Below are 14,288 nucleotides of genomic sequence, written 5' to 3' on the forward strand. Positions count from 1 at the left end.
TAGGATCAGGACAATGAAGAAGGAACAAGATATAACATTATTAAGGATGCATGAAGCTCAGGATAAGAGAGGAAATGCTATTCTTGCAAGAGATCAAGCCACCAAAGAACTAAGAATAGCCCAAAAAGAAAAAGAAAAAGATGAATAATTTCTAAGAGAAAAGGAAGAAGAAATGACTATGATGGAAGAATAACATCACTATATTAGACAAAATAATAGTGTTTTGTATGAATATTATCATAACAAACTAAGACACTTAGAAGTTCTAATTGAAGAATTGTTATGCCCTGCATATATGTCACTGCTTTTTGTGAGAAAAAAAATGTGCCCCCTCTTTTTTCTTTTTCCTTGCCTTGCTTGGGGTAAGTTTCTTTGTTTTGTTTTGGTTTTTGGTGTTTGGATTTCCACATCCCTATCCGAGATATGGGACCCTTGAATGTGGAAAAAGGAAGTGAGGATTTTTGGGCCTCGGATCAGAGATCCTTCGTCTTTGCAAAAGCTACTCTCAAATTAGGCAAGAGTTCGTTCTCATGTGTCTTCGATGGCGGGGAAAGATTTCTATGGTGGGGAAAGATTTCTATGGTCCTAAGGATGGACACATCGAAAATTTCATTAATGAAGGATAATATAACTAATGCACCTTTTTAGTATCATGACTAATGAGTTATTTAGGACACCTAAAGTGATTAGTTGTCACTTTGTTTGATAATCACAATTTTTATTTTTTGGGTTGTCGCACCACATATAAGAATCCATTAAGAAAGTCAGTGAGGGTGTTTTTCTCAAGGTTAATCCGGTTTTGGTTTTTGTGCGAATGAGGGAAGGTCTTTGCATTGTGGCACTCTTTCATCTAGTGCTCCAGGTTGGAGTTTCCTTTTTTCTGCATTTTCTTTCATTTTTGGTGGTCAGACAACTCCTCTTTCGATCGAGCTTGCCTATGGTTTCTTGTCACCGGGCTCTGTATTTTGGCAAACTTGTTTGTGTTCTTTCAATGAAATTAGCTAAGTAGTTTGGATTTTTGGACCTCCCTAGAGGTATTTAAAGTTCACTGTGAAAGTATCCTCCCTTTGTAAGAAGGTAGGTTCAATTCTCTTTTCTTTGTGTTTTGTTTGGTCGAGTAGTGTAAGTTTCACTTTAACTGGTTTTCTTGGGCACTTTCCCTACCTAGAAGTGGTTTTCATCTTTTTGGTACCCTCCTTTGGTCCCAATTTTTGCGTGAGGTAGGATCTCACTAGTTGAGTTTTGTTTTTCTCGACTAAGGGTTCATAAACATGCCTTCATGGGTGCCTGGGTAATGGTTTCTGGCTCTAAAAGATAGAGAGTATGGGTATGTTGTCACTCTTGCATGCACATGTGCATGCTGAGTTTTAGTAGAATATGGTGGTTTGTTGGCATGTCATTAGTGGCTCCATGGTTTTCTAGGGTGCCTATCAATGGTATTTTTTTACTTTTTCTCATCTACCTAGATGTAATATTCTTCCTCGGGATGAGTGTCTTGCGTCACTTACAATAAGTTTATTTTTATTTAAATTTAAATGGCTACCACATCAAGAGTACCTAGCATTTATTAATCACATGTCTCACGCGAGTGAATGTTGAATAGTGGTCTTGTCAATCATGTAGGGACAACTCAATGTCATTAGTCACATTTTTGAAAGTTCTATGTAGGTGACCATTTTTTTAGGTTTCTAGTAGAGAGTTTAAGTGATATGCAATGGTAAGCTTGAAACTATCTATTTTATTTAATCATGAGGTTTGAAGTTCAATTTTTTGAGATTTGGGAGTTCACCCTACTATTGGTGAGAGATAATTTTCATTCTTCCAAGGTATGGCTTCCAATTAGCATCCTTTTGCCTTTTATCAAAAAATAGTATATTTGTTTAGGGTTTTCGGGTTTTACGTTCTTCCCTATGTGGCACATTTATCCTTCCTAAAGGACAGGAAGACATAAGATCCCAAAATCCCTAAAATCTTAAGTCTGATGAAAAGGATACTTATTTTTTAAAAGTGGATCACAGTATTAACATGTGTCTAGTCTCTGTAGATGCTAATAGTTACTAGTTTTAAAGGACTGACAAATTTTTTTAGGTATTCTGATTGGACAAAGATTGATAAAAATTATAGAAGATGGAGACTTTTGATTAAAGAGGGCATTTTCGAGCATAGATGGGAGGGCTACTTCCCAAGGGCTCTAGGTCAGTCAGGTCTCGAGATACAAACCATGGAAGGACCAATTGCCAACACACAAGAAAAGGTCTCTCAAGAAGGGAAGCAATGGGAAGAAACAAGTTTGTAAACGTAAGGATGCTTGCATGATTGGCACTCCTTGAGGGTGGGTTCAAAATGTTTCTCTTCCTGGCTCAATGAGCCCTCTCTTTCTATGTCCGAAACTTCTGATGTTGTGACATAGGAGGGTTCTTAACAAGAACTCCCTTCAAGAAAGATTTTGAGCATGTAAGGATCCTTTTGGCCAACATAAATACTTTCTTAGAAGGATCTTCACTTGTTTTCAGAGGCACCACAACTCTACCAAGTGCAGAGTCAATTCCAATATTTTCTTCTCCTCGTGACTTGGTCAAGTAAGCTTTCATTACATGGTAGTTGGCATTCAAACTTCTATATCCCAAAGTCTTGGAACTCAAGTTCTTTAGATATATAGGTGGGTGTGTTGGGTTCCTCTCGAATCCAACATTCTGCTACCATTGTTGGAAAATAAACTTATTTATAACATGCCATGTAGTTAATGATGGTAGACAAAGAATCCATTATTGTCAACTACATGTTTCCCTATGTATGTAATGCAATTAAGATTGTCAAATAAGTAGAACGCTCTTATCAATCTTTGGGTGCCTCGAGGAGATAATTGACCAAGGTTTGATGAAAAATTCGTACAAAGATCATCATTTATGGATAAAATTTTCTTTGGGAAATCCCCTTCCTCATTCCCTGCTTCTTTTTCATCCTCCTTCCATGGCTTTTCAAGTATAATTTCCTCTTCTACAACTACTTTTGCATGAAGGTGGCGGTAGATTTTATAGATCTCAGAAATAGAGGTAGTAGGTAAGTTAATTAAGGTAAGATGTTAGTTTCTCGCCTAAAGCCATTGATAGTTTGCTATAAATAAGAAGCATGTTTGTTGTTATAGGGTTGATAAAATTGATGATTTTATTTTCCATTTCATTGTAACACAATCATTATGAATGATAATAGTATCACCTTTTCTTTTGTTGTAATTCAACTTTTTTGAAGCATTGTTTCACCCAGTACATGCTAATATTTATAACTTGTTATTAGAGTAAGGGAATCTTGGAGTGCTTGGTATGTGATTCATTTATCTTTGAAAGCGGTGAGATCTTTCTATTCTATTACTATTATCTTCCTTGTCTTGGATAAATCTAAATGATCTTGTTTACTTCAGTACTATTTCATTTGCAACACTTATTTATGTAAGATTGATTGATCGAGTATGTATTTAAGTTGTCCTACCATCCAAGTGTGTATTGTTGATAATAATGGTGCAAAAGTAGACTATAGATAGATTAAATCTTTAACTTTATAGGCTTCTAATTTTCTATTATTTTCCTTCTACAACCCCCGGATTTTGTTCTATGATATTTGCCCAAACAAGTTCAAAGTAATCCATTGCCAAAATTAATATGCGTAAAGAACTACTGAAGTCTTTTCCCACCTTATTATAAATACAATCACCTCCTTATCCAACTTTGCCTATTCCTTGCACCATTGAGACTCGATCTACAAGATCTTGGGAGTGAAGAGTTCCTTTCTTTTCTCTTCAGGCAGTATTGGCCGAACATTCCAGTTTGGTGAGAATTGTTATTCTGTTGGTAGTACGTGAAACAAAGTTCTATCAATAGATAAATGATGCTAGAAGGAGGGCCTTTTTGAGATTTCGTGCAATTTTCTTGTGTACCATTGGTGAATCTAGGCTTCATTTGGTCCAAGACAATGTAAAAATAGACCCAAGGAAATCTGAATTCATTGGCTCCATCCAATTTTGGATTTGGGTTTGAGGGCCTTGACCGGTCTCCACCTGAACAATAATTTAGTGAGTATAATAGTCCCTTAATCCTGCGTCGACTCGACTCTTTTTCCATGACTTGCCTTCACCAATTACGATCATCCACTATCCTCGTAGAGTTTGTAGAACCTGAACCCACTGATCAAAATAAGAAAAAGAAGAAGGGTAAGGATTCTGTTGGTGCTCAAAATTGCATTCCTATTTTAAGTGTCTTCCAAATTTTGAGTCACTTTGAGCCCCCTATGAACGCTTTTCTTGCTTGTGTACCTGGCTATAGAATTAAGGCCTAAGTGGTGTTTTATGTTTCTAACACCCTTTATTTAGCCTATGCATGTTTTCCGTGATGATAAACTGACATCTCGAATCATTTTACGAAGTCCCATTTTGAGTTGTCTTTAGTTCTGCCCAAGTATCAAACATTGACAGGAGGGCATGTTTGCCTTTGAATATCTTTTATCCGGTTATGTTGCATGACTCGAAACTTTGAAAATATTTAGTATGCATGACAGAGAACCTATGTTCCAAGTTTTAAGTCGTTTTAACATGTTTTGACTAGGTTTCGAACCCCTCAAAGTTGGTCAGTTACATTTGTTGTAAATCTACATATTGTTCATGATTCCAAGTAGCCCTATTTGACAAGCTATAACTTTTGACCACTTGACCCAAATGAGAAAATTCCTTTTGTATCATGTTCTAGAGGTCAAGAACTTGATATGCTCCAGATTTGACCTTATGAAAAATCCATTTGATCAATTTTCAAACATGATTTCATTTGCAATTTTTAAAGTTTCACTAGTAACCAGTAGTGCAGATTGATCGGGAGCCCTATTCAGGATGTCATATCTTTGAGTTTGTGATTGTGGGGACTAAATGGTTTGTTCCTCTACATTCTACTCTAAAAATACTACAAGTGTGCCAGTTTTCAAGTCTTGATGAATCCGTCTACATACTTTTCCAGGGTCAATCCATTTGTAAAATTGTTATCTTGTCAATTATTAATGTCTTGCAAATCTAGGTAGCCAACTTCAAACGCTCGCCAAATGCGCCCCGTGATTCATCATGAGCCCAAATCACAGGGTTATATTCTTCTCATGAAAAAGTATCAATGCCCCATATTTCAAATCCTCAAGTGCCCATTTGCCCTGTTTTCAGAGCTCAAACCAAATGCAATTTCCGGCTTTCTGACATGTTTAGTTACAAGTAATTTTAAATAGGCGTGTTCGAAGGTCGATATCTTTTGACCCCGATGTCATCATGCGACGAGATTTGGCAAACCTGTTGAATGTGCTAGAGAGAACAGAAGACCAAAGTTTCGAGGTCCAATCGGATGTTTGAATCAGTTTTTAAAGTTAGTTATCAGGCCTTCCTATCAGCAAATCACAATTTAAAGAACAGTGATAAAATGAATTTTAAATGATCAGTTTGTTATTAAATTTGATTCCAGTCAATTCAAGAGGGTTGATGGATCAGTTTTCCATGTTAATTGTTTGAAAATGAAAAAAAAATTAGTTGGACCCACTTTGGGGCCCAATTGATTCCATCAGGTTGATAGAATTTGTGCAAGTCAAAGATTTCAAAGGGAAGATGGGCAAAGCATCTATGTTTGGTATTGAACACTCACGGTAGCAGGAGAGGAGGAATTTCTAACTAATGAGGAAAACGTGGGGCAGAGGCCCACGAGCATGGCTCCAAGGGAGTGAGCGGCCCATACATAAAATATGGCTTGTAAAGAGGTGGATCTTTCCTTTACTGATATTTTAGTTTTCTTCAAATCATGAGAATGCAGAGAGGCTACAACATGACTATCTACATATATATGTGTGGCACTATGGATAACTAATTTGACTACACAAGGATTTTAACAAAAGGGGGTCCCCAATTTTGGCATCTCAGATCAAAATCAATGGTGAATAAAGGAACAAATCTACACTTGAAAGGCGTTCCAAACTTGTAGAATGGATATAAACATAATTGGAGCAGTGGGAAAATGGTTGTGCTTCTGCACAAAATTGTTTTGCTGCCCCAACTCACTACCACCAACAAGGCTTTGTATCTCATTCACGCTCAGAGCATGCCATTGCATAGGAAGAATCAGCGTACAAGGAAGGCTCTCGTTGCAAGGGAAGAGGTGCGCAGCTTCACGCCTTTGGTTTGAAGCAGGGCACGTATAGGGCAAGGATGGGCACTTGATTGCGGAGAGTTTTCCACCGGCGCAGTAGGAGGGAGATGCATCATGGGCAGTTCAATGTTAAAGGCCGCAGGATGTAGAGGATCTCCAGCTCCATATCCCATGGTTTCAAAGAAAGGGATCCACGTTTTTTGTTGGGGATGCCAGTTTGAAATAAGAGGCCAGCTCATGGCAATGGCAGAACAATGGGGGATGGCTTCCAACCTGTGCACAGCAAGGAAGTCACTGCCCAAGATAGAACCTCATGTTTTTGATGAGAAGCTCACACGTTACAGAGGGCACCTCACGTCTAGCAGGGGGACCAGTACAAGAAAGGTCACAGTCCAACGTTTGGCAGCAGGTGTGTTTGTTTTTTCATTTGGGACCCTGTCTTGAGGTCTGTCGTGTCCAGTGGTCAGCGAAATTTTGACCATATGATATATAATGTGGCATGTCGTGAGGTCATAGGACAACCTCAATGCCCACGAAAATGCACTTCCTTTATATTGCTTTTTCAAACTTCTTAAAAAAAATTCTAAGTCCTCTCCTTCGTAAGGAAGTGCGTGGTTGTATAGACGTTGCCAAATGTATGCAATATAGATTTGCAATGTAAAAATTAAAAAAAGCTCACCCCATCATGGGGGAGGATGAATTCATGAGCTATGATATTACGATTTGGTTGTAATATGGTAGGCTCAGAAATTAAAGGTTATTTCAATTGAAAAGTAAAGTGGAATGCACTTAGCAAATAAAAGATTGACACTTGACAAAGGGGAAAAGTCAAAAATGATTTTAAAACCAAAATTCTAAGTGATTTGAATGCTCAATTTTAAATTTTGAAGATTTGAATTATTTTAAAGTTTTATATAGTTTATACTATATGAACTTTTTAATTTTTCAATTTTAATGGCTCTGTTCAGTCATAGAGGCCAGATTTTCAGAATGCTCTTAGGGGAGCAATTTTTGTCCAAAATGTATAGTGTAATATACCATCGGAACCAAAAAAGAGTGAATTTTCCATTTTTGAAGTTAGATTTTGAGCAGGTAGCAGCCGGTAGTAGCTACAAGAAGTTTTCTGATTTCGGGGGGCTTCATAGTGAATTGTGCAAATTTAATGTTGTAGACAAAATTGCAATCAGATATAGATATATTTTCATCTGATTTGACTTCTCCAACAATTATAAGAATGTATTGAATGTTTTTTGAAGGTAGTTGAAGTAATTGGTTTTTTGGCAATAGCACAAGTGATTTGCTTGGCAAAGTGGAAGTGACATGCAAAATCAGATTTTTGAAGCCTCAATACAGTTTATGATGATTTCTTGATATTTGTCCATGAAATATTCTGTAGATTATGTAGGTGAGATATATCAGATATTTTGGCATCATTTATGGTTTTCAAGTGCAGGCAGTTTAAGGAAGTTCAGTTTCAGCAACTTCAGATTGAGGATATTTTCAGTGGGACAGATGTCAATTCCATATTACATTTTCTGAAAGATCTTCTCTCCTATATATCTTCCTTTGCTGCTAATTCTAAGGGTTCCAATTCTTTGAAATTTTTAGGAGGATTGTGAGACGAGTCTGGTTCCAATTCCCCGAGTTTTCTCACAGTTGTGATACCAATTTTCTTAGTGTTATTTTGTTATGAACAGTAGTAGTGTATTTCTTGTGAGGCATCTCATATTACACAGTCATTCTTTGTGTATTTGTTGAGTTTTGATATGTAGATGATGTATTGGTTTCAATGAAATTAATGCAAGAGTTTCATTTTCCTTAGTTTCATTATGATTCTCGTCTCCTACTTTTTTTATTTGCAATCTTTTGTGTTTGAGAACGAATAGTTTGAACTCAATTGCAATCATTTCAGGTTGTATGTCAGAATAAACTTGCTGTTAGAACAAAGATCCAAGTAAATGCTTGTTTATACTGATAGGGTTACAAGTTACACCAGAAGGATTTCATCATAAAGTACGAGAGTTGTTATGAAGATTGATGTCTATTTTTAAGTCAAATAGATAGATCATATGCCTAAATATATGAGTATACTTTAGGTATCCATCTACATGTTAAGGTTTAGTTGATGCCCAATGGATAAGGGACTGGTCAGCTTGAAGGATACATGTTCTTTGTTGTTGCATACCTAGATGATGTTGAGATACAAATCTTAATCGAATATCTTTCCTTTTGTGTTTAAGAGTTAAAAGAGTTTTCCCTCACTTAGTTTATTAGGTTCATGTGCTCTGTTATTAACTATTTCACCCATGAATGCTTGCATAAACATAGAAGATTAAGGGATTTTATTTGTTTTTCCAGATTTAGTAGTATGCCTTTACACTGGTACCATATAAAGAGTCTAAGGTCCACCCACCTAGGTCTAACAAAGCCTAAAGAAGAAGAAAGATTTATCCTTATAGTTGGCCTAAGACTGCAGTCAAGTGCATCCACCATAGGAATTTGCTAACCTTAGATGTATTGGTTTGGTTTCTTGGTTATTTCCAAAACTGTTAAATCAGGAGCCAACAGATTCTAAGCCCCAACCTGCTACCACTACACAGAGTGTAACTATGTCCCAATTACCACTAGGGATAATGGATGCTCCACAGAAACTTACATTTCTCGGGGGATAGTTGTCACCTCTAGCAAGTGTCCCTACAATGCATGATTGACCACTACACCAAGAGAAACTTTTCTGGAAGTATGAACATTTGGGTCCTTGAATGACAAAAGAACATGTCCTTGAAATTAAATATTCTCTAGTCTGAAATAATGTAGAATATGAGGATGTTTCTTTCCACCTGTTCTTGATGACCATTGTCCCCAATGAGCTAAACTGATATCTTAATCTCCCCACTAATTCTATCAGTAGATGGGTCGATATAGAGAAAATGTTTCTCTTAGAGTTTCAATACAAAACTAACCCTTCTTTGTGCCATCGTCAGTTCATTGGTATCCAAAAGGAACCCAAACAAACCTTTTCCAGTATTCAACAACCGATTCCAATGCACTCTCAAACAATGTTTAGATGCTTTTGCTCTTACACCAAAGCTCGCCCTGAGAATGTACTTGGGATTCTATTCCACGAGTTTTGTCCACCTTTGTTATGCAGATTGTGCCCCAAGTAGACTAATATACCTTGGCCAAAGTTTATGCCTTAGCCTTGAAAGTCTCTACCCAGCTCATATATCATTCAATCGATGCCCAACATAGTATGCCATGTCAACCCTACTCTAGAACAACTACTCACCGAGTAGTTATAACATGATTTCTATGGCAGGATTACGAGTCTATCCCACCTCTAACTACACATATGAGTCATAGCCCACCTCTACCCCATCTCTAGAGTATTATCATTGGACTCAACATATGCTACGACATGTACTTGGGACTTCGTTTCCTATTTCAGCCTCTCAAGTTGTACCATCATGTGAAGTCCCTTCCTTTTGATCCACCGCCATAAGAAGTGAAAATCCTATTGTTCTAATTGCTTTAGTGGGCATGCAAGGACAATCTTAAGAGCCACTTGATCAAGTTACACATCTTGTAGTTGACATAGAAGCCTTTCAGAGAATTTTCACTGATATGGCTAATGATATGAACCAACTTAAGATAAACAAGGATACATCAACAAACCAACAATCTTCTCCTTCTTGATAGGGGAATATCTTCTCGGAACAGAGAGGTTCTTATAGGGGAACATCTTCTCGGAACAAAGAGGTTCTTACAACTGTAGTCCTCGAGGTACCAAAAATCATAACTGCAATCAATGGTTGGGTAATTGGCAATGGAATAACATGCCAAAAAATGGGGTAGTTTCCCGAAGTTAACTAGATAACCAAGGGAGTGTAGGCCCTACTCACACCACATTCATGGGGGAATTCAATCCTTTGACCAACCAATATCGATTACATGATACTAGAATTCATTTCGAGGCCACACGTGCCACTGTGGAGAAGGTGATCTAGGTTTCCCACTTGGACTTGCAGTCGTGGTTTGACTAGACATCCCTAGGTGCTTTGGTGAAACCTTACAACTTCACCTTCATTTGTGAAACTATTTTTTATGGGTAGGACAAGTGAGAAGGGGATGATCCCATTCTCCATGGATTCTTTGATGACTACCTCTTGACTTACAAGGCTAATGTTTTTACTAATTCACGACCTCCTTACAACACAAGGAGCCAAGTAAATAGGGGCCCCTTTACAACATCAGTCCCACCTAAGAGAACCTCCATACCTCGTGACCCTCATGCCAATATGAGTTTTCCTCCTCTTAGAGGACCAAACCAATAGCCTCACGACTCTTTGATGAAGGGTTTTGATTCATCCAAAGTGAAGTTTGATATCAGACGGATGATTGAGAATACTAATACTAACATATCCTTAATTGGCATCTTGTTGAGTTGTCCTAAGAAGAGGAATGCCCTCATTCAAAAACTTAACCTTCTTGAAATACAGTTGACCACTACCAAAGATGTGACCTTCAATGACACTAATGCAACTATTTTATGAGAAATACTAATGACCCTCCCTTCCTTCTCAGTCTAAGAATCTATGGTAAAAATTTGCACAACTGCTTGGTGGATTTAAGAGCTTCAGGTAATGTCATGCCTCTTTCCATTTATAAGAAGCTCGGATTGGTCCTCATACTATCCAAATGTGTTGTGGTGCAACTAGACAAGACCATTGTCAAGATGGCAGATGAGCTAAAGAACGATCAAATCAAATTTTTTCAAGAACCTCAAGTGTCTAGTGTCATTGACATTCAATTGGTGGACATCTCCAAAACTTATGAGATGTTGCTAAGTTCTAATTTGTCCAAGGCCCTAAATGGGTATATCTCCATAGAATTTTTCCACCTATGGATTCCCTAGAGGGGGGAAACAAATAAAATCAAAGTTGACACTGAACCACGAATGAGGCAAGCACTTATTGATTATAGTCAGGTGAGAGAATTTTCTTATGCCCAAATTGAACTTGGCTTGTATCGGGCCATGGAGATTTTAGCCTTAGACTTTGTGCTAGGAGGGACATTCCCTAATGAGGACCCATTCATTACACAGAGAAATCATGACCTCATCACATGATTGAAATATGATGTCAACCTTCACAGTGACCGTGCTTCCTTGACTAGTCTCTTGTCCAACTTATTGTTAGGATCAACTAAGGATAGAAATAATAGTTACATGCAAATATAACCAATATCAAAAAAAAAAATCGCACAAAAAAGAACACAAGACACAATGATTTAACATGATTCACCTAATCCCTGGGCTATTTTATACAAGCTTTTTCCACTTATAAAATTAGGGCTACAATAAGTCATCCAATAGAAAATTAATAGCTAACTCCTTTTACAATAGTAGGGTTGTCCAATAGAAAAATAATGACCGATGCTTTTTATAATAGTAGAGTTATTTTCAGCTTTGGGTGTTGCCCCTTGATCCTACAAGGGGCACTGCCCCAAACCCTTATAGAAATAATTTGGGGGGAAACCACACCGAATAAACCTTTGAGTCTTGTTAGGCTCCACATCACAACAATCTCCCACTTGGAGATTGATTGGACCCTACAACAATAACCTTCCACTTGGAGACTGATCATAGCATTGCTAAACCTATAGCTCCCACTGGAATATCAAACCACCCTGGACTCTGTTGTTCTTTTATTCTATTTAGTCTAGAAGACCAACCGAAGCTAAAGAGGAGTTCAACATCTCCCTTGTTACTGCTTTGGTAAACATATCTACTAGATTAACATCTATATGTATCTTCTCTAGCTTTAATTGTCCATCATCAAAAACTGATCGAATGAAATGGTACCACAACTATATGTGTTTTGTTTTTTAATGTAAAGAAGAACTATTTGCAAGATGAATGCCACTCTGACTATCTGTGAACAAATAATTATCCCTCTATGGTTGTCCAAATTCTTCTATGAAGAATGAAAGCCATATCATCTCCTTGGCTACCTATATAGCAGCAACATACTCTACCTCTGTAGTGGGTAAAACATTCACCTTGTGTAACTAAGAAACTCAATTCATTGTTGCCCCACCAATAGTAAATATATAACCTATAGTACTTCATTTGGTATCAATATTCCCTGCTAAATATGAGTCAACCTAACCCTGTAAATCAGTACTAGAGCCCCCAAAGTGTAAACACTTACTAGATGTTCCTCTCAAATATCCGAGAATCCATTTGACTACATTCCAATGCTCAATTATAGGATCACTCACATACACTACAACATTTGGGGTTGAATTCTGATGCCAATTTGCAACAACAATATCATTTGTGTGTGATTTTTCCATTTTTTTTGCAAGTGCCTTTGATGCCGTTGTAATACCAATGGTGCCGTTGTTATTTCGAAGCCCGTGTAATTATAAACAAAAAAAGAAAGAAAAATAATAGCTCATTTCTAATTTTCCCCAAATCCCAGTCGTGCACACAAAGAGGTGGAGGCCACATTGTGAGGGCGAAGCTGAGCTAGGTAAGGACCAAAATGTAAGCTCATTTCTTCATTCGTGCAAATACTTGTAAGCGAATTCCTGATTATAATCAGGAAACAAAGATGTCAACAGAAGAGAATGGTTGCATTCTCTTCAATTTCTCCTTCTTATCAGGCCCATCAGACCAAGGATCACATACCCCCTACCTAGATAACTAGGGCGACCATCCTTACAATCATATAAATATTTCCCTTCTCTTCAATTTCTCCTTCTTATCAGCCCATCAGACCAAGGATCACATACCCCCTACATAGATAAGTGGGGTGACTGTCCTTAAAGTCATATAAATGGTTCCCTTCTCTTCAATTTCTCAGCCCATCAAACCAATGATCACATACCCCCTACCTAGATAACTGGGGTGACTGTCCACGAAAACATTTTTTGAATTGGTTGAAGTCCAATTAGAGAGCGATTTCATGGGGTCGACAATAATCCCATGTTTGAGAGATGGCATAGCTTCGACATCCCTCTACTTGGCATCAACTTTGTGTAGCACCATGTGACCATTCGCTGCAGTAAACCTTCCAGCTTGTGTGTGGGGGTGATGTAAAACAATGACATCATAATTAGAGGAAGAAGCGTTAGCATTCTGTATTGCAGTGGCGGTCATGGTTAATTCGAAAACCATAGCCAAACCCAAGGAAAGCATTGCAATCATCATACCTTGTCCCATTTCTAAAACAAAACTTCGAACACAAATCAAGTGTGATCTGTATCAGCCATGGTTAAGCTGCACAGCAAGATTGAATTATCATTCAATGTTCAACTGAGTAATATTAACATTTAAGAATAGTGTCCAGAAGAACCCTCAAATAAAGTCCCAGGCATTGCTAAATTTAATGAGGCATGTTTAAATTGTCTTCAGAGACTTCGAGGAGACTGTTATCTGAAACACTCAAGATAAGCGACATCAATTTACCTGCGTAGTCTTCCTTCTCATTTGGAAATTTCTATGGTAGCGTCTGTGTAGCCCATAAATTTGGGTAGCTAACATAGTGTCAGACCGTGTCTTTGAAAATAGAGTGGGTGGTATCTTTCTATGATGTATTTCCTTGATGATATGAGACATTGACGTTATAATACATTCTTCTATCCAAATGTATTCATTCACTAACTTCAATATACTTGATTCTTGATTCTTGTTATATCGTCCTTATTTGGCCTCTAGGACTATCTGTACTTCATGGCACTATCATGTACTTCATGGCACAATCATGCCCCATTTATTATCCTATATGCTTTCCAAAGATTACCACATCTTTACATGTTTACTATGCTCATGCAATTATTTTTTAGTTATCCTACATGCAATTATTTTTTAGTTATCCTACATTTTCTATAATGATTAGTGCATTTACATGCTGATTCTTTATATGCACATTTATTATAACAATTTTATATATTTGGTTATTGATTCACTTTCATTCTTGATAAACTTATATAATCCTTATTAGCCTCTAGGTTGATCTTCACTTCATGATTTCATCATATGTAGGGAAACCCATTTTCAAGGTAATTATTAACCATTTTCAATCTTGTATGCTTCCAATATGTCAATATAGCTTTACATGTTAA

This window comes from Cupressus sempervirens, chromosome 2 (assembly GCF_028749045.1).
Source record: "Cupressus sempervirens isolate cs-2001-9-10 chromosome 2, ASM2874904v1, whole genome shotgun sequence".
Lineage (NCBI taxonomy): Eukaryota > Viridiplantae > Streptophyta > Pinopsida > Cupressales > Cupressaceae > Cupressus > Cupressus sempervirens.